At 48.3% G+C, this 20042-nt stretch overlaps 1 protein-coding gene across 1 annotated transcript in view; it reads right to left on the bottom strand.

Moving 5' to 3' along the window:
* Positions 1–2846: 2846 nt before the first annotated feature.
* TAPBP (TAP binding protein) overlaps positions 2847–20042 on the bottom strand; it is a 110149-nt gene continuing 92953 nt past the window's right edge. Inside the window, exon 9 of the mRNA XM_086920617.1 lies at positions 2847–3164. The gene's annotated coding sequence lies outside the window, so the exon portion shown is untranslated. The remainder of the gene's footprint in view (positions 3165–20042) is intronic.

Genomic DNA, 20042 nt, shown 5'->3' with positions numbered 1-20042 from the left:
TATCCACCAGTCTCTGTACCATCTCTCTGTATCCACCCCCCCTCTGTATCCACCCCCTCTCTGTATCCACCAGTCTCTGTACCATCTCTCTGTATCCACCCCCCCTCTGTATCCACCCCCTCTCTGTATCCACCAGTCTCTGTACCATCTCTCTGTATCCACCCCCCCTCTGTATCCACCCCCTCTCTGTATCCACCAGTCTCTGTACCATCTCTCTGTATCCACCCCCTCTGTATCCACCCCCTCTGTATCCACCCCCTCTGTATCCACCCCCTCTCTGTATCCACCAGTCTCTGTACCATCTCTCTGTATCCACCCCCCCTCTGTATCCACCCCCTCTCTGTATCCACCAGTCTCTGTACCATCTCTCTGTATCCACCCCCCCTCTGTATTCACCCCCTCTCTGTATCCACCAGTCTCTGTACCATCTCTCTGTATCCACCCCCTCTCTGTATCCACCCCCTCTCTGTATCCACCCCCTCTGTATCCACCCCCTCTCTGTATCCACCAGTCTCTGTACCATCTCTCTGTATCCACCCCCTCTCTGTATCCACCCCCTCTCTGTATCCACCCCCTCTCTGTATCCACCCCCTCTCTGTATCCACCAGTCTCTGTACCATCTCTCTGTATCCACCCCCTCTCTGTATCCACACCCTCTCTGTATCCACCCCCTCTGTATCCACCCCTCTCTGTATCCGCCCCTCTCTCCTGTATGCTACCTCGCCCATTGTGTATCCTCAGTTGAAACTTCAGTGCAGAGCTCTGCAGTGTGTTTACTGCCCCTCTCAGGCAGAGGTGCCTGTGCTGTCCATCACCAAACATCTGCATCACCTGAATGTTACAGGTGAGAATCCGGTCAGTGACAACTCTTGTCGTCCGAGGGTGATGTCATCAGTGTTTACTGCCCCTCTCAGGCAGAGGTGCATGTGCTGTCCATCACCGGACAGACATCTGCCTCACCTGAATGTTACAGGTGACTCAGCCTTCAGAGGGCCAATCAATCGATCATGGGTTTGTTAAGCGCAGCGGCTCACCCGAGCGGCACTCAAGGCGCTGGGAGGGGGCGCAGGTCCTGGAAGTTCATGGAGATCTGAAGAGCCAGGGCTTGAGGTCCTTTGTGAACTTGGAGAGTGCAGGCGTCTGTCTGAGGCGGAGTGGGAGGGTGTTCCATGCTTTGGCCTCAACGAGGAGACGGAACGTCCTTCCTCCTGCTCTGGTCTTCTTGATGCGAGGCACCGTTGCAGGGGAGAGCTGGGCTGAGCGGAGGGATCTTTAGGGTGCCTGAAATGTGAGGCAGTTGTTCAAGTATGCAGGTCCGGTGTTGTGAAGGGCTTTGTGGGCGTGGGTGAGAAACTTGAGGTGATTCTCTTCTCGATGGGGAGCCAATGTAGTGCCCGCAGGTGTTGGGTGATGTGGCAGAGGCACAGTACATGGAGGACTAGTCTGGCGGAGACATTCTGGATGTTCTGGAGTTTGTGGGTGAGGTTCGTGTTGATTCTGGCATAGAGAGCGTTGCCGTAGTCGAGTCTGCTGGTGACAAGGGTATGGGTGTCGGTTTTTCTGTGTTCGAGGGGGATCCATTTGAAGGTCTTTCATAGGAGGCGGAGGGTGTGGAAGCAGGAGGATGAGACAGCGTTGATTTGGCGGTTCATTTTGAGTTCGGAGTCCAGGATGCTCTGGAGGTTGCATGCATGGTCCGTGGGGGACGGTGATTCCCGAGGATGGGGGGTCACCAGGTGTCGTCCCAGGCGGTGTGTGGGCCATGATGAGTACTTCGGTTTTGTCTGTGTTTAGTTGTAGGCAGATGTTCTTCATCCACCTGGCGACTGCTTCCATTTCCTCTTGAAAGGTATACTTGGAGACTTGGGTTCGTTGGATAGGGAGAGGATGAGTTGGGTGTTGTTTGTGTAGGAAACAATGTTGAGTCTGTAGGATTTCACGATGGGGGTTAGCGGGCCATGTAGACGTTGAACAGGGTGGGGCTGATGGAAGATCCTTGGGGAACTCCGTAGGTGGTCGGTGTGGGATCTGAGAGGGAGGGTGGGAGTCTGACCCGCTGCGTTCTGCTGGAGAGGAATGATCGGATCCAGTCGAGGGCTTTGTTCTGAACCCCTGAGTGGTGCAGTCTGTGGGCTAGAGTGCAGCGAGAGACTGTGTCGAAGGCTGCGTAGAAGTCCAGGAGGATGAGAGCCACGGTCTCGCCTTTGTCGAGGAGGGAGCGGGTGTTGTCTGTTGCAGCGAGGAGGGCGGTTTCCGTGCTGTGGTTTTTCCTGAAGCACCGGACTGGGAGGGTGATGTCCTCAGTGTGTTTACTGCCCCTCCCCGGCAGAGGTGTCTGTACTGTCCATCACTGGACACACATCTGCAACACCTGGATGTTACAGGTGAGAATCCGGACAGTGCTGACTCAGGCTTCAGGGAGTGATGTCACTAGTGTGATTGGGCTGGGCTACTGACGTCATATGCAATGCAAGTTAGGGTACTTTTCACTGCCTATGCATGTGGGAGTATTCGTATAACATGCGGCTGGCTGGGAAGCACCAGGGCTAGGGGTTTAGGCCCAGAACATACTTACACTGCATTACAACTGACAGATATTCATGTTAGGCACAGAGAGCGCAAGTGACTCAGATCACATACTTCCCACTCAAGAGCTGGGATTTAAGCACAGGTACGCAGGGTCCCTGATGGTCCGCAGGGTCCCTGGCGGTCCGCAGGGTCCCTGGTGGTCCTCAGGCCCCTTCAACTGTCACACTCTCCTGGGTTTCAGCTCAGAAGGCCTATGGGCGCTGCTCCCCTTTTTTATGATGGAAACTTAGATCTGTGCCCAGAATGAAAGAGAAGGCCACATTTAGAACACACTTTTATTCGAATTTTCATTTCACAGATTCAAAAATATTTACACTTTGTCGATTTCCTCGACCTTCTCCAAAACAAACCTCAAGGATGGATGACTTGTAAAGATGGCGTCACCGGGCCCGAGAAGCCACAACACACACTTTAGACCCTGACCTTAGATTTCCACTTTTAGCAAACGGCTGCTAGCGCCAAGCGTGAGGCATCAACCTGGGTTCCAAGCGCAGTGCATGTGCCAACGCAGAAGCAGGGGAGCATCAGGAGAGCAGGGTGGCAGCCGTGCCAGGGGGAGAGGCACTCAGGTGACCCTGTATGAGGAAACAAAGGACACGGGTTAATATTCAAAGTAGATGCAAAGCGCGTCACAGAAACTGAGCCTGTACAGACACCACACCTGAGATGTGCCCACAGCTCGTGCAAACAGGCTGGAGACTGGCGCTGTCCTTTTCAACCCTCTTCACAACCCGTCTGCCTTAGGCAATGATTTATTGGTATAACATAAACATAACATAATATAACATAACAAGTGCATTTATAGCAAGGGCACATGTACCCAAAAGGGTGTCGTTGCAATGAAAACCAGATGTTTAATGTTACCCAACTCAATGGTCCTCATTTTATCGACCTCAGAAGGATGAAAGTCTGAGTAGACAATCCTGGGATTTGAACCTGTGACCATGACGTCAAACACTGGCCCCTATGGTGGATGCATTAGTCCACGAAACCACCAGACCCTTCAATACAACATATTTGGAGTTTTCTCTCCTGCCCACTCGCCATGTCTGTCCCCGCAGTTTCTGTGTCTAATATCGTTTATCCTATAATCCAAACAATGGTTGAAGTACACCACTTGGAATAGAGGCAATGTTTAGAAAATCAAACCATGGAAAAGACCTCCCTAAGAAAGGAAAAATAAAAAAGAAGAACAATTGTACCCAACTTTTGTAACACCCAATACCCAGGTACAAATTCTTTTTCTTAGCTTTCAAAAAAGGATTTTTTTAAATATTATCAAAAAAGCGTATCGAAAACATATATACAATAACGATGGTGCTCATATAGTTACACAAACAGTGTTACAAATGTACATAATGACAGGTGTAAACAGACAAGTTGTGGCCGAGGGGAAAATTACAAAAGCAGACTTCAAAACAAAACAAAAATACACAAAAAAACAATTGTGTCCTCATTAATTAGAGCCACATCTTTGGCGTCAATGGCGTTTCAACCCATAGATAAATGGAGGTCATCATCAGGACAAAACTTCAGATGTAGGAGCGTCCACCAGCATGGAAGATTGCACTCTTACACACGTTGCGACCTTGCACACTCTGGGGCAGGTTTATTCTTTTTAGCACAACACAGCATCCAAAATTACTGTAATGCACAAGGAGGGGGAGAGATAGAACTGCAGACTCAAATGTATTGAGAATGCCCTGCTGCTCTCCACCCCTGTGCTGGTGCAAACACAGGCAGCAGTGCACAAACTTGCATCATGGTGCAGAGATGTGTGCGGGCATGGGATGTGTGCTGGATGCACACCCGGCTTTATACCTAGACAAATCCTTGCAACTCCTGCAAGTTCGACGGCACCAGAACCAACTCCTCATCCACCAACACCAAACAGAGACCTGACACCAACCACCTAAAATGCATCCTGCTCAACACCCGCTCGGTCCACAGACACGCCATCGACCTCTGGAATCTACTAGACACCATCTCACCGGACGTCGCCTTCCTAACAGAAACATGGATGAATGCCTCTTCGGCCCCAGACATCACCATTGCCATCCCGGAAGGATACAAGATCATCCGTAAGGACCGCACCGACCAAACAGGAGGAGGCATCGCTATCGTCCATAAGAACTCCATCCGCATCTCAACCAGCTCAGACGTCAACCTTGCAAGCGCCGAACACCTCCACTTCCAAATCCACACCGACCCCAAGACCACACTCAGAGGCACCCTCCTCTACAGGCCACCAGGACCCCGTGCACAATTCAGCGAAGACATCACTGACTTTATCACCCCACACGCCCTCCCCTCCGAGGACTACATTCTATTGGGAGACCTCAATTTTCACCTGGAAAAGAGCAATGACAGCAGCGCCACCACCCTTCTGGACAATCTCGCCAACCTCGGACTCAAACAAATTGTCACTACCCCCACCCACATCGCAGGTCACACACTCGACCCTATCTTCACCTCCAGCAAACATGTTTCATTCAGTCACACCACAGCTCTTCATTGGACGGACCACAGCTGCATTCACTTTATCTACAGTAAGACCACAATCCACAACCATCCTCAACCCACCCTGCGAAGAAATTGGAACAAAATCACTATCGACCAGATCTCCTCATCGCTTCTTCTCAACCCCCCCGCCCACTCCTCAAACCCCGACCAAGCAGCCATTAACCTCACCCAATGGCTATCCAACAGCGCAGACATCCTAGCACCGTTGAAAAAACGTCAAATCAAACTAGGCAGCAAAAACGCCTCCTGGTTCAACAATGATCTTAAGAAATCTAAGAAACTCTGTCGCTCCCTCGAGAAGGCCTGGAAAAAAGACCCAAACACCAGCACCAGGGAGGCCTTCAAAAACGCCACCCGCACACATCACCAACTAATCCGGTCTGCCAAGAAAGCCGCATTCAAAGACCGACTAGACAACAACGCCCACAACAGCAAGGAATTATTCAACATCGTCAAAGAATTTACCAACCCATCAGCCAACTCCAACGACATCACCCCCTCCCAAGCCCTCTGCGACTCCCTAGCTTCCTTCTTCCACAACAAAATCGCAGACATCCACAACAGCTTCGACAACCGACCCGGAGACCAACCCACCCCACCATCTGCTGACCATATTCCCCCCGTGAACACCCTTAACGCCTGGAACCCAATCTCCACTGAGGACACCATCCGCCTGATGAACTCCATCCACTCAGGATCCCCCACAGACCCATGCCCTCACCACATCTTCAACAAAGCAGACTCCATTATCGCACCCCATCTCCGAGACGTCATCAACTGCTCCCTCAACTCCGCCACCTTCCCGGAAAGCTGGAAACACGCAGAACTCAGCGCCCTTCTGAAAAAACCCACAGCTGACCCCAACGAACTCAAAAACTACCGCCCCATCTCGCTTCTTCCATTCCCGGCCAAAGTCATCGAGAAAGCTGTCAACAACCAGCTCGCCACCTTCCTCGAAACCAACAAATCCCTCGACTACTCACAGTCCGGCTTCCGAGCCAAACACAGCACTAAGCCCGCACTTATCGCAGCAACTGACGACATTCGAACTCTACTGGACCACGGAGACACAGTCGCCCTCATCCTCCTCGACCTCTCCGCTGCCTTCGACACAGTCTGTCATAGCACCCTTCTACAACGCCTCAGAAACGTCGGAATCCAAGGAAAAGCACTGGAATGGATCACCTCGTTCCTCACCGGAAGAACCCAGAGAGTCCGCCTCCCGCCATTCAAGTCAGAGGCCTCTGAAGTCATCTGCGGCGTACCACAAGGATCTTCACTCAGCCCCACCCTCTTCAACGTATACATGAGCCCCCTCGCAGCCATCGCACGCCAACACAACCTCAACATCATCTCCTACGTTGATGACACTCAACTGATCCTCTCACTCACCAAAGACCCTAACACCGCCAAAACCAACCTACATGAAGGAATGAAAGAAGTAGCCGTGTGGATGAAGCACAGCCGCCTGAAACTGAACTCAGACAAAACAGAAGTCCTCATCTTAGGCACCTCCCCCTCCGCCTGGGATGACTCTTGGTGGCCAGCTGCCCTAGGAAAAGCACCCATCCCAACTGACCACGCACGGAACCTGGGCGTCATCCTGGACTCCTCTCTCTCGATGACCAGACAAGTCAACGCCGTCTCATCATCTTGCTTCAACATTCTTCGCATGCACAAAAAAACATTTCGCTGGATCCCCACCGAAACTAGAAAAACGGTCACCCACGCACTGGTCACGAGCCGCCTAGACTACGGAAACACCCTATACGCCGGTACCACCGCAAAACTCCAGAAAAAACTCCAACGCATCCAGAACGCTTCAGCCAGGCTCATACTAGATATCCCGCGTAAAGAACACATCTCTGGTCACCTGAAAAACCTCCACTGGCTCCCCGTAAATAAGAGGATTACTTTCCGCCTCTTAACCCACACACACAAATCACTTTACGAACTTGGACCCGAATGCCTCAACAGACGACTGTCCTTCTACACCCCCTCCCGTCAGCTACGATCCTCCAACCAAGCCCTTGCCACTGTACCTCGCATCAACAAAACCACCATGGGAGGTAGATCCTTCTCCTACCTGGCAGCTAAAACCTGGAACACACTTCCTACTCACCTCCGCCTTACTCAGAACCACCTAGCATTCAGAAAGCAACTTAAAACTTGGATATTTGACAAGTAATTCCCCACCCTTCTTCAAGCGCCTTGAGACCCTATGGGTATGTAGCGCGCTATATAAATCTCTTGACTTGACTTGACTTGTTGGCGCCTGCTTCAAGGAGGGATGATGGTTTTAGATACAAAGCCTCGACTGGCCCACTCAGTAGATCTGGATTTGCATCAAAAACTTTCGGTGCCTGTGCTGAGCCACCGATGTTACACACAAGTAACACCTCCTTGACCCAAAATGGTTCTAAGCGCTATTTGTGCTGAGAAAAGAGTACCTTGCCGGGGCAAAATACGCTTAGGGCTGGAAAGCAAACACCCTTCCAAGCGTTTACCCACTTTACATGACTTTGCACGAAAGTGCCACAGCGCAAACCCACAGATTATCCAACCCTCTGTTTCAGTGGGTGTCCCTGCGGCTGCCTTGTATTTTTGGGTCATTCCTGGTGCCCACCAGTATGTGTCAATGAAATGAGGCAGTTTGCACATATATGTGTGCGTGTACATGTGTGTAACGCTTCAGCTACCCCTTACACACAGACACCCTTCTAACGGGTGTCCCTGCAGGTGCCTTGATTATTCGTTCCTTCCTGGCGTCCCAGTGAGTGTCAATGAAACGAGGCGGTCTGCACACATATATGTGTGTGTGCTTGTGTGTGTCACTTCCCCTACCCCTTGCACACACACTTCTAGTCTGCGTCCCTACGGCTGCCTTGTCCTCCTGCACATTCAGTGGACTCATCAGTGTGTGTGGTTGAAATCAGGAAGTCTGCACATGTATGCAAGTGTCGCTCCCCTGCCTGCCTGTGGGGCCTTGCAGCTGCCTTGTACTGTTGTACTTTTACTGTATTCACCAATGGACATCAATGAAAAGAGGAGGCCGCACACACATGCATGTGCGTATTGCTCCCTTGTGCACACATGCATGTGCGTATCGCTCCCTCATGCACACATGCATGTGTGTATCGCTTCCATGCACACACACATGCATGTGCGTATCGTTCCCTCGTGCACACATGCATGTGCGTATCGCTCCCTTGTGCACACATGCATGTGCGTATCGCTCCCATGCACACACACATGCATGTGCGTATCGCTCCCTCGTGCACACATGCACGTGCGTATCGCTCCCTCATGCACACATGCATGTGTGTATCACTCCCTTGCACACACTGCTCTAATGGACGTCTCTACAGCTGCCTTGTTTTCTTCAGTAAATAAACAACAATGGTTCTTTAGGACTTTTTAGGTGAAGTCTGGGCAGCGCATGCGCCGCTCTGCGAGGCATGCTGTATTAGAGTATGGACTTGAAGCTCCGCCCATATTTTTCATAGGCTTGTTTCATTGTTCTTTGTAAATGCTGGCTTCTGATTCGTTAATAGGCTTGTTAATCCCTCCTTAGTACCGCCTTGTCTTCATTCGTAACTTCCCATGAGGACTGGCCCCTTTACTTCTGTTGTTACACGCTAAGTCTTCTTTAGCCTCTAAGCACTACTTTCTATAACGAGTTTCTCCTACTTCAGGCACGACATGCTTTCCTGCGGCCTTCACCGCGCCTTGCGCGCTTTAACTTTCCACGCAGCCCGGGACAATGGTGGCCGCTTCTTTGACGTTAAACAGGTCTCGCATTTACAAGAATTCGAGCTATTGGCTTTGTAAATGAAAATGCCTTTTATTTATGTGTTAATAATCAAAACAGATAACTAAAAGGCATTGTCATTTACAAAGCCAATAGCTTAAACTCTTGCAAATGAACGACCGATTGCATTGCAGGCCAGACATGTTAGGTTTGCCAATGCTTGTTTCATCTGTACCGAGAGGACAGAGGCCTGTCTTCTCTTGCATCTACGTGTAGAAGGAGATGACCAGGATTAAGGCCTTGTACCTCACCAGTCCCAGTGAGGGAGGCGCACACCTACCCAAGGTCACGGGGTCACAGTTCCTGAGGTAAGCCCCTCAAAGGACTCGGTCCTTTCATCTCAGACCGGAGCCGCCTCTGTCATTAGTTAAATGTTGTAAAACTGGACCCGCCAACGCCTGGAGCCGCCGGCCAGGGCCCCGACCCGGACCCCGCCAGCTGAGCTGAGCTATAGAGCACTAGAGCCCCTCCCTTCGTGCAAATGTAGCTTCAAGGCGCTTCTCGTTGTTAGTGGGATGACGAAATGCCCAGCTCGGTTTGAAAACAACAGCTCACCTGCAAGCAACATCTACAAGAGAACTGTACAAAAGCAGGGTCCACCTACAAAATAAAATATATCTTTTTTTAAATGGAAACTTAAAGTGAGAAGGCTTCAGAGTCCAGCTAAATATGACAATGCCATTGGTCCAGAGCATCTCTAGGGCCTCATCCAATCAAATGTGTTTGATACATACCGCATCTGAAAGATCCAATCAGAGCGATTCTGTGCAAAGCCAGCAGCAATATGTAGAAAGCACTGGGAAAGGCAATTAATGGGTTGGCCTTGGCAAGCTTGTGTCATGGTTATTTTTTTATTTGAAGCATAAGCCACAAAAAATAAAATTGAAAAAATAAAACATGTCAATGCTTAAATGCTGTATGCTGCAGTAAAAACATTACATTTAAAAGAAAACAATCTTTGCATTAAAATTTTAACTGCATTGCTGGGGGACAGGCTAGTGCTGTCCCTTCCCAAGACAAAACGTTGTTTAACAAGCATTTACAATGCAACGGTCTCGCCTTTGTAAAAGTTAGAACTATTGGCATTGTATATGACAACATTTTTATTTATGTGTTGGTTTTGAAAACAGATAAATAAATGGCATTGTCATTTACAATGCCAATAGTCTAATCTCTCGCAAATGCGAGACCCATGGCATTTGCACCCACACACAGAGCCACACACACACACACACAGAGCCACACACACACACACACACACACACACAGCCACACACACACACACACACACAGCCACACACACACACACACAGCCACACACACAGAGCCACACACACACACAGAGCCACACACACACACACACAGAGCCACACACACACAGAGCCACACACACACACACCCACACAAACACACACACAGCCACACAAACACACACACAGCCACACACACACACAGAGCCACACACACACAGAGCCACAAACACACCAGACACACACACAGAGCCACACACACGCACAGAGCCACACACACACCAGACACACACACAGAGCCACACACACAGAGTCACACACACACAGAGCTACACACACACACACACACACACACAGCCACACACACAGAGCCACACACACAGAGCCACACACACACACACACAGCCACACATACACACACACGACGTTAGAAGACTATTTAGGCATCTGTAAGTGTTTTTATCTTTTGTACTATAAAAGAAAATGTAAAAATATATTTTTACCAATGTAATACTATGTAAAGTGTTTGTGTTGATTTCGGTCCCGTGGTGCCCCCACTCCAAGGTCTCTGCACAGAACATTCCCAGCCTTCGCACCGTTATCTGTGAAATCCTCCCCTTAATCTTAGTGGTTCTTTCCCACCCCCGGCCCCGTACATATATGAGACTCTGAGCTTGCACCTCGCCCTCTTTTCTTCCTGTCTACCATTTTCAAAATGTGTGCGGGCTTCAGCTGCGCAAGCGTAGAAGGAAGGATGTACTACGAAGGCATTTTTGTTAGGCACGGGAAGATTAAGTGATTTGCCCAGAATCACAGTAGGTTTAGCGACATTACCGAGACTCGAACCGGGTTCCCCAGGTCCGAGGTCAAGCGCCCTGGCCGTTAGGCCAACTCCTCTCCCGTAACAAAGCCAAGAATTGTAGCAACCTTCTGTTTCCATGATAGCCGGCAATGATCATTTTATTACTTACAGTCTATCTAGGCAATTAGCAGGTCAGTGTCAGCAGGGGGGCGGGGGATCGATGGTATATGGCTGTCCACTGTGAGATCCTGCTAGCCCAATTAATCGCATGGCAAGACAGGGGGATAAATGCATGCATTTGCAGTAAGTTCCCCGGCCGCCCCTTGTCAAGCAGACTCAAAATCAGGCAGAGGTCTCAAAATACTTGACTTTGTGGGTTTGACTGAAACTTGGTATGATGGGCTTATCGAGTCAGTGATTGGTGTACTCTTAACAGTATCCGATCTTTTTACAGACGTTTTACAGTGTACTGCCTGTACTCTGACTCATTGGTGCATGCAGGTAACACTGGTGCACCACAGACTAACCACAAGGACAAGTGAAGTGTAGACATAGTCTATCAGCTCAGTAACCAGAGTTCTAATCCGTCCAACCCCATATCTGCAAATTGTGTGATCCTGGGCACCTTAATTTAATTGTTTGTGCTTCTCTCCGAACATCTTCCTATAGCGGGAGCGCTTACAAACAGGCCTAGTCGGGCATTAACGGCTGCCTAAAGCTAAGATGAACACAGAAACGTAATCGGAAGTCCTGCAAACGCAACAGATGGTCCTTTGTGTCCGGTGAAGTATTCGCTCACACCTGCTCAGTGTGAGTCTCTTGAGTGAGGCCACGTGCGGGGTTCGCCGGGACATAAATCTTCACACACAGACGACGCACAAGTGCGACCAGTTTATTGCGGCGAGAAGTGGGTGCGAACAGGGCCAGTGACAGCATCACTTCACCCCTGGGCCTGTGACGGGACTCGTGAATGCGCACACCCGGCACCTGGAGCGCGCGTCAGTGCAGCGCCGGCCCTTCTGCTAATACAGAGCTCTGCACGGGGTCTCCAGCTTCTCTGCAGATACAGTGAATTACTGGAGGGTCCCAGAGTCTGGGGTAGCATCTACAATCAGTATGAGCGTGATAGGCGCTAGGCTGAGAGGCGAGCATCAGTGCTAGAATAACACCCACCCAAGCCCCATGGTCCAGCTGCGCCTCGGCAACTGTGGAGTAAACCCGGCTTAGCACTCTATGATGACTAACAGCCCCCACCCCCAGGCCAGCAGACCATTGACTATTCAACAATTCAGCATTGTGTTCGCGGGCCGGTGGGGCCCCTGGTCTCCTATTGGCTCTAGATTTTAAGGCTAGTGTTGTGATTGGATAGTGTTAGGGCTAGGGTTCCCATTGGGTGAATGGGTCACCTGATTACTAGGGCTATAAAAAAGGCCAGGCTTAGGGTGTCTCAGCAATACCCAGCCCACACCATCCACATACACAAACAGAGCAGCACACTCACACCAAATGTACACCACGCACAACACTATGCACAAATTAATGTACCAGCCTGCAGTACAAACCCAACCAAACCACATCTACACCCCCTACTATCCCAACTACCACACATATCCACCATCACCTACAAACAGCACACAACTCTATCCTATACCACTAACCAAAACACTCATCACTAACACAACGCCAATCAACACCATACATAACTACATCCCATTCAGACACACTCTCCCTGCTGTTATTACACCTAACAGACCACCTTTTATCTCCTACTCTACCCCTCCTTGCATCACCTAACACCTCTTTTACTACACCGATCCCCTAAAACAAACATTTCTAAACTCTTTCCTCTGAGTCCTCCCCTCCAAAACTCCTTTTTACTCATCCATAAGCCTCCTCCTATTGCTAAGACCTAAAAAAATAAAAAATCTTTCACTCATTTATCCCTCCACTATCCTTTTCAATCGAAATTAACAGACTAACATGTTCACTTCTCAAATTCCATATTCAACTATACTAATATACTACCCAAATAACTGAATAACATATCCACTACTCAAATTACTTCATATTTATACTATACTAATTTTCAACACTAATCCTTTATGGGTTCCGGAGTGGCGTGCTACTCGCCAGAAAAGCACTTCAACACCCATCAGGGGAAAGAAGTGCTATATGAATGCAAATCTTTCTTCCCCTTTTATCCCTCCGCTATCCTTCTCACTCCAAGTAACTGACTAATATCCACCACTGAAATTACTTCATATTTCACCATATTAATTCACCACTAATCCTTTGTAGGCTTCCTGAATAGCGTGCGTCAACAAGCGCTATATAAATACAAACCGTTGTCCTCCTCTATCCTTCTGCTATCATTCCAAATCCAAATAACCGACTAACCTATCCACCACTTAAAATGTACTTGCATGTTTCACTATACTAATTCAACACTAATCCACTATGGGTCCCGGAGTAGGGTGCTACTCGCCGAAAAAGCACTTTGACGCCTCGTCAGGGGTAGTAAGCTCTATATAAGGAAAATGATACTTACCAGTATGCATCTGTTCTTGGCATGTAGGGCTGCTGACATTCATATCTTGTGCATAGATCGCCGCCTAGTGTTGGGTCCGGATATTTGCACCTTGTTGTCCTGGAAGAGTCTTCGAAGTCTCACGAGATAGGTGACTCCTCCCCTGGACTACAGTGCGCATGGGCATCGCCTCCATCCTCAGATTGTTTTTCGCCATTGTGGCAGAGATGGAGATAGGAAAGTAAAAGATGACCATGTAAATGTATGTAAGGAAGATAACCCTGCAGCTGCGACAGGCACCGGGGAGGAGGGCGGGCGATATGAATGTCAGCAGCCCTACATGCCAAGAACAGATGCATACTGGTAAGTAGTATATTCTGTTCGAGGCATGTGGGCTGCTGAATTCATATCTGTGCATAGAATGTATAGCAGTATCTCCTCTAGAGGTGGCTACCTGTGCCAGCTGCAGCAGTTTGAAAAAGAGTTTTAGGGACAGCCTGGCCTACAGAAGCTTGCTGCTTTGATTGCACGTCTACACAATAGTGTTTAGTGAAAGTGTGTGTGGTAGACCATGTAGCTGCCCTACATATGTCTTCAAGAGGAATATTTCCTAGGAAAGCCATGGATGCCCCCATTTTGCGCGTTGAGTGGGCTTTTGGGGGAACTGTTAGAGTGCGCTTAGCCTTTTGATAGCATATTTGAATGCACTTAACTATCCATCCGACTATTCCTGTTTTTGAAATAGGGTTACCCTTATGTTGTGGAGCAAAAGCAACAAATAGTTGTTTTGTCTTTCTGAAAGCTTTAGTTCTGTCAACGTAATATAACCAAGCTCTTTTTACATCTAATGTGTGTAGAGCTCTTTCAGCCACTGACTGCGGGTTTTGGAAGAAAACTGGCAAATCTATTGACTGATTGATATGGAACGTTGATATAACTTTTGGCATGAACTTAGGGTAAGTACGAAGCACTAACTTATTATGGTGTATCTGCATGAAAGGTTCTTGAATTGTTAGTGCTTGTAGCTTACTCACTCGCCTGAGGGAGGTAATGGCAACTAAAAATGCCACCTTCCATGTTAAGAATTGTAGTTCACTTGAATGGAGTGGTTCGAAAGGTGGCCCCATGAGTCTGGTAAGTACTACATTTAAGTTCCAGACTGGCGAAGGTGGCTGTCTTGGAGGGATAATTCTTTTAAGTCCTTCCATAAAAGCTTTGATAGGTGGGATTCTGAACAGGGGCAGGTGTTGGCTGTTTTGGAGATATGCTGCTCTAGCAGCAAGGTGTAGCCTTATGGAAGAGTATGCTAGGTTGCATCTTTGCAGATGTAACAAGTAACAGATTATGTTTTGGATGGAGGCATCTAATGGATTGATTTGGTTATTATTACAGTAAATTACAAATCTTATCCATTTAGCTGCGTAGCATGCTCTAGTAGTTGGGCGTCTTGCTTCCTTGATAATGTTCATACAGTCTGGAGGCAAGTCAAGATATCCGAACTCTAAGACTTCAGGAGCCAGATCGCTAGGTTCATCTGATTGGGATCTGGGTGCCTGGTTTGCCCATGGTTCTGAGTTAACAGCTGTGGCGATAGGCGCAGTCTTTGGTGTGGAACTACTGAGAGTTCTAGGAGTGTCGTGTACCATGGCTGTCTTGCCCATGTGGGAGCAACTAGGATCATTGTGAGGGACTGTTGCTTTAGTTTGCATGCCACTAATGGAATCAGTGGGGTTGGCGGAAAAGCGTACGCAAATCTGCCTGACCAGTTCATCCACATCGCATTGCCCTGTGACAACGGGTGTGGGAACCTGGCGGCAAAGGACTGGCATTTTGAGTTTTCTTTTGTGGCAAACAGATCTATCTCTGGATGCCCCCACTTTTGGAAGAATGGTTGGAGGACTTGAGGGTGAATTTCCCATTCGTGTATCTGTTGGCTGTGTCTGCTTAGTAGATCTGCGATCTGATTGTCTATTCCTGGAAGGTGTTCTGCCAGGAGAAAGATGTTTTTTGGAATTGCCCACCTCCATATGCTCTGTGCTAGGTGAGACAGCTGGGGAGAGTGTGTCCCTCCCTGTTTTTGAATGTAGTACATGGCTGTCCTGTTGTCCGTCCGGATTAACACAGCCTTGTACAAGTATTTCTGAAAGGCTTTCATCGCTAGAAATACTGCTAGCAACTCTAAGTGGTTTATATGCAGTGTCTTCTGCTGGACTGTCCAGAGCCCTTGGACTGTGTATTGAAGTAGGTGGGCTCCCCAACCTGTCAGTGATGCGTCCGCTGTTAGTACTACTTGTGGAACTGGCTCTTGGAACAGTCGCCCCTTGGAAATGTTTTGTGGGTTCCTCCACTGCAGAGAGTTGTAAGTGCGATTGTCTACCAACACTAGGTCTTTCAGTTGTACTTGAGCTTGGTTCCACTGCCGTGCTAGGCATTCTTGAAACGGATGCATCTGTTATGTTATGTTATGTTATTTTATTTTTATATAGCACAAATTACCACTGGTCTCTAAGCGCTTCAGAGAAAGAGCAGGGCACTGCATACTGCAGGGAGGATTAAATGTCAGTGTTACTCTAAACAGATGGGTTTTTAGCAGCTTTCTAAAGGGGTCGGTATGAGGGACAATGAATATGCAGGAGGCCATCGTACCTCTAAGCTGCATGAATACTCGAGCTGGCAAGGAGTGTTTTGGGTGAAACCTTTGAAGTAGACTGCATGTTGGCTATCCTGGCTGGATTTGGATATGCTTTTGCCACTGGAGGTATCTATTGTTTCTCCCAGATATTGTTGTATGTGGGAGGGCTGCAGATGTGATTTTGGGTAATTTATGGAAAATCCCAGATTGTGCAGTACTGGATTGTCCGAGACGTTTGGTTTGCACACTGTACGTATGAGTTGGGTTTTATGAGCCAATCGTCCAGGTAGGGGAACACATTGATGTGTTGCCTTCTTAGGTGTGCTGCTACTACTGCTAGGCACTTTGTAAAAACCCTTGGTGCTGTGGTTACCCCGAAGGGAAGTACTTTGAATTGTATAGGGATGTGAAAATATGCATCTTTGAGGTCTAATGTAGCGAGGAAGTCGCCTTGTTGGAGTAACGGGAGTACTTGTTGTAGAGTGATCATATGGAAATGCTCTGAGAGTATGTATTGGTTCAGAGGTCTGAGGTCCAATATTGGTCTGAGGGACCCGTCCTTTTTGGGAACAAGGAAGTATAGGGAGTATACTCCTGTCCCCTGGTGTTGAAAAGGGACTGGCTCTATGGCCCCCTTTTCCAGCATGGATGTTACCTCTTGTTGTAACAGCGTGATGTGTTCTTTGGACATAGGACGGTGTTTGGGTGGTATATTGGGTGGAGTAGAAGTGAGTTCCAGGCTATAACCATACTGGATATTTCGTATCACCCACCTGTCTGTGGTAATTGCATTCCAGACTGGTAGGAATTGTGTTAGTCTGCCTCCGACCGGTGTTGAGTGGTCTGGAGGGAGTGTGAGCAAGTCACTGTTTGGTGGCGGTGGAGGCTCTGGGGTTGTTGCCGCCACGTCCTCTGCCCTTGTTATTATTGCCTCTATAACCTCCTCTGTTGGAGCCTTTATTAAAGGTGCTCTGGGTATTACTTTTGAATGTAGAGGAAGTTTGGGATGGGTTGCCTCTACCTGAGCCTCGAAAGGAGGAGCGGCAAAAGGAACTTCTAGATTGTTGAAACTGAAGTGCGCCCATAGACTTCGCAGTTTCGGTATCTTTTTTCATCTTCTCTAAGATTGTATCTACTGCAGGGCCAAACAGAAAGTCTTGGTAACTGGCTGGTTGAGGATGGTTGATTGCACTTCATTCTTAAATCCGGAAATGCGTACCCACGCATGCCGGCGTAGTAATAAGCTAGTGTTGATGGACCTAGCTGCTGTGTCAGCTGCGTCAAGTGCACATTTAATGGAAGCATTTGTGATAAATTTGCCTTCCTGTATTAGGTCGTTAGCTTTAGCTTTAAAAGGTTCTGGCAGGTGTTGTAGTAAACCTTCCAGCTGGTCATAATGTGCTCTATCGTATCGTGCTAATAGAGCCTGTGTGTTTGCAATTCTCCAAGTATTTGCTGCTTGGGATGCCACTCTTTTGCCTGGGGCTTCTAGTATCTTTGACTCTTTGTCAGGAGGGGGAGCATCTCCTGTTGTTTGTGAATTAGCTCGCTTTCGAGCGTTTGCTACAACTAATGAGTCTAAAGGCAACTGTGACTTAATATAAGAAGGGTCTGTAGGGGCTGCTTTATACTTTTTCTCAATTCTGGGATTGAGGACACGTGCTCTGGCTGGGTCTTTAAATATATCTGGCGTGTGTTTTAGTACCCCTTTTAACATCAATTCTGGGATGCTCTGGCTGGGTCTTCAAATATATCTGGCGCGTATTTTAGTACCCCTTTTAACATAGGAAGTTTAGGTACACCTTTTTCTGAAGTTGGAAAAGTGTCAAATAGGAAATCCTCTACTATTGGGTCAGTGTGCATGTCTACATTATGATATTTAGCTGCCCTATCCACTAGTTGGTTAAAGACAATGGTGTTGTCAGTAGGCGACGGCTTTGTAGGATATGAAGAGGTGTTAGGGATGGGTTGTGGGTCATATGTATCATAAGGATCATTCTGGTCATCCCATGTGTTATCTTGTACATCCTGATCCTCAGGTTCTACAAAGTTATCTTGAGGATCTTCCATTATGTTTTCTGTCTCATCATAATTTGAGGGAGAGTAAGGCACATAAGGCATGTCAGGAAAGAAAGGAGGAGGAGGGAAAGGCCTTGAAGGAGATGTTGCAAAGTCTTTCTTCTTTGGAGGAACAGGGGAAGAAGTGTCAGTGTCCAAAGGTCTCTTCTTTCTGTGGTAAACTGTTACCCGTGCTGTTTCAGGGTCTATATACAGTTTAGGCTGTTCTTCACTCTCTGGATCAGGATGGAAAAGTTCTTCCTCAACTGTACGTGTTTTTGGTGCCGATGTTTTTGGCTTAGTCACTTGTTTGTGGTGAGTCTTTGGCTCGAGGGCCTTTGGCTGTGGAGCTTTTTTCAGCTCGACTGCTTTTTTCGGGTCGGAGACCTTTTGCGGGTCGGCGACTGTTTTTGGTTCGACGTTTTTTGTTGGCTCTACTGCCTTTTTTTGGTTCGGGGACCTTCTTTGATTCGATGACCTTTTTCGGATCGACCTGTTTTTTCGGGTCGATAACCTTTTTCGGATTGACCGGTGTTTTCGGTTCGATAACCTTTTTCGGATCGACCGTTTTTTTTGTAGAATCGACTGCCTTCTTCGGGTCAACAGGATTTTTAGTGTGACCTGTTTTTTGTCGGTCGACACTCTTTTTCGGCTCGGCGGCCGTTGTCAGGTCGATTATTCTTTTGGGATCGGTGACCTTTTTTGTTTCTATGCCCTTTTTGTATCAACCAGTTTCTTTGGCTCGACAACCTTTTTCGGTTCGGCAGCCTTTTTGGGAAGAGTGTAGCTTGTTCCCGGGGTATCAGAAGGCTTAGGTTTGGTCTTCGGAGCCAAGCCAGAAGGCGGGGCCTCTAAAGGAGTTTGTCAATCTTGGCTAAGGCCTATTGGCGATGCTTCGACCGGAGCCTTGTCTTGAGATGGAAGCGGGGATGGGGGCGTGGTACTCACGGTTTGCCCCGGTGTGATCTGGTCATCGGAGTCCGACTGGTCCTCTACAGTGACAATTTCTAGGTCGTAGTCCACCGCTTCTGGGAGGTCATGTTCGTCTTCGAAAATGTTCTTCGGTTCCGGTGCCTGCCGCTGCATCTCTTGTCTAGCGGCCCTTCGGTTCCAGATAGTCTTCTTCGACCGGAACTGAGCACAAGCTGGACAGTTTTCCTCGTTGTGCTCGGGAGAGAGGCACTTATTGCATACTGTATGTTTATCAGTATGTGGGAATTTGGAGTGACATTGTGGGCACCTTTTAAACCGGGTCCTTTCCATCGGCAACAGGCCCACGTGGCGTCGAAAAGGCCCAACGGCCCGCGTCGACGACCAGATCGAGATGGGAAGTGTTATCGAGTCAAGGTTTACCGAACGAGAACAATACCATCGAGGTAGAAGGCCTTTTGGCCTTAGAAAGTTGAAAAGTTTCAGTTTCGAAGTAGGAGTTGAGGAATAGCATCCGAACCCAATGGCGCAAAAAAAACAATCTGAGGATGGAGAAGATGCCCATGCGCACTGTAGTCCAGGGGAGGAGTCACCTACCTCGTGATACTTCGAAAACTCTTCCAAGGCAACAAGGTGCAAACATCCGGACCCAACACTAGGCGGCGATCTATGCTAAGATATGAATGCAGCAGCCCACATGCCTCGAACATGCAATTACAATATAATACATGAAAATATGTTTCTTTTTGGGGCAAAGTTAAGCTCATTATGACTTTGAATTATTGCACCATGAAAAAAACGTTTGAACACACAAGGATAATATAAAAAATAAAATTGAGTAAGGAACGATAAGAAAAAAATCATTGACAGAGTGAAGTATGTAAAACACAACCAATGTCACCGGGTCTAAACAACAAAGA

Source organism: Lissotriton vulgaris, chromosome 5, assembly GCF_964263255.1.
Source record: "Lissotriton vulgaris chromosome 5, aLisVul1.2, whole genome shotgun sequence".
In the NCBI taxonomy this organism is placed as follows: domain Eukaryota; kingdom Metazoa; phylum Chordata; class Amphibia; order Caudata; family Salamandridae; genus Lissotriton; species Lissotriton vulgaris.
This window is presented reverse-complemented; position numbering and strand designations above follow the sequence as displayed.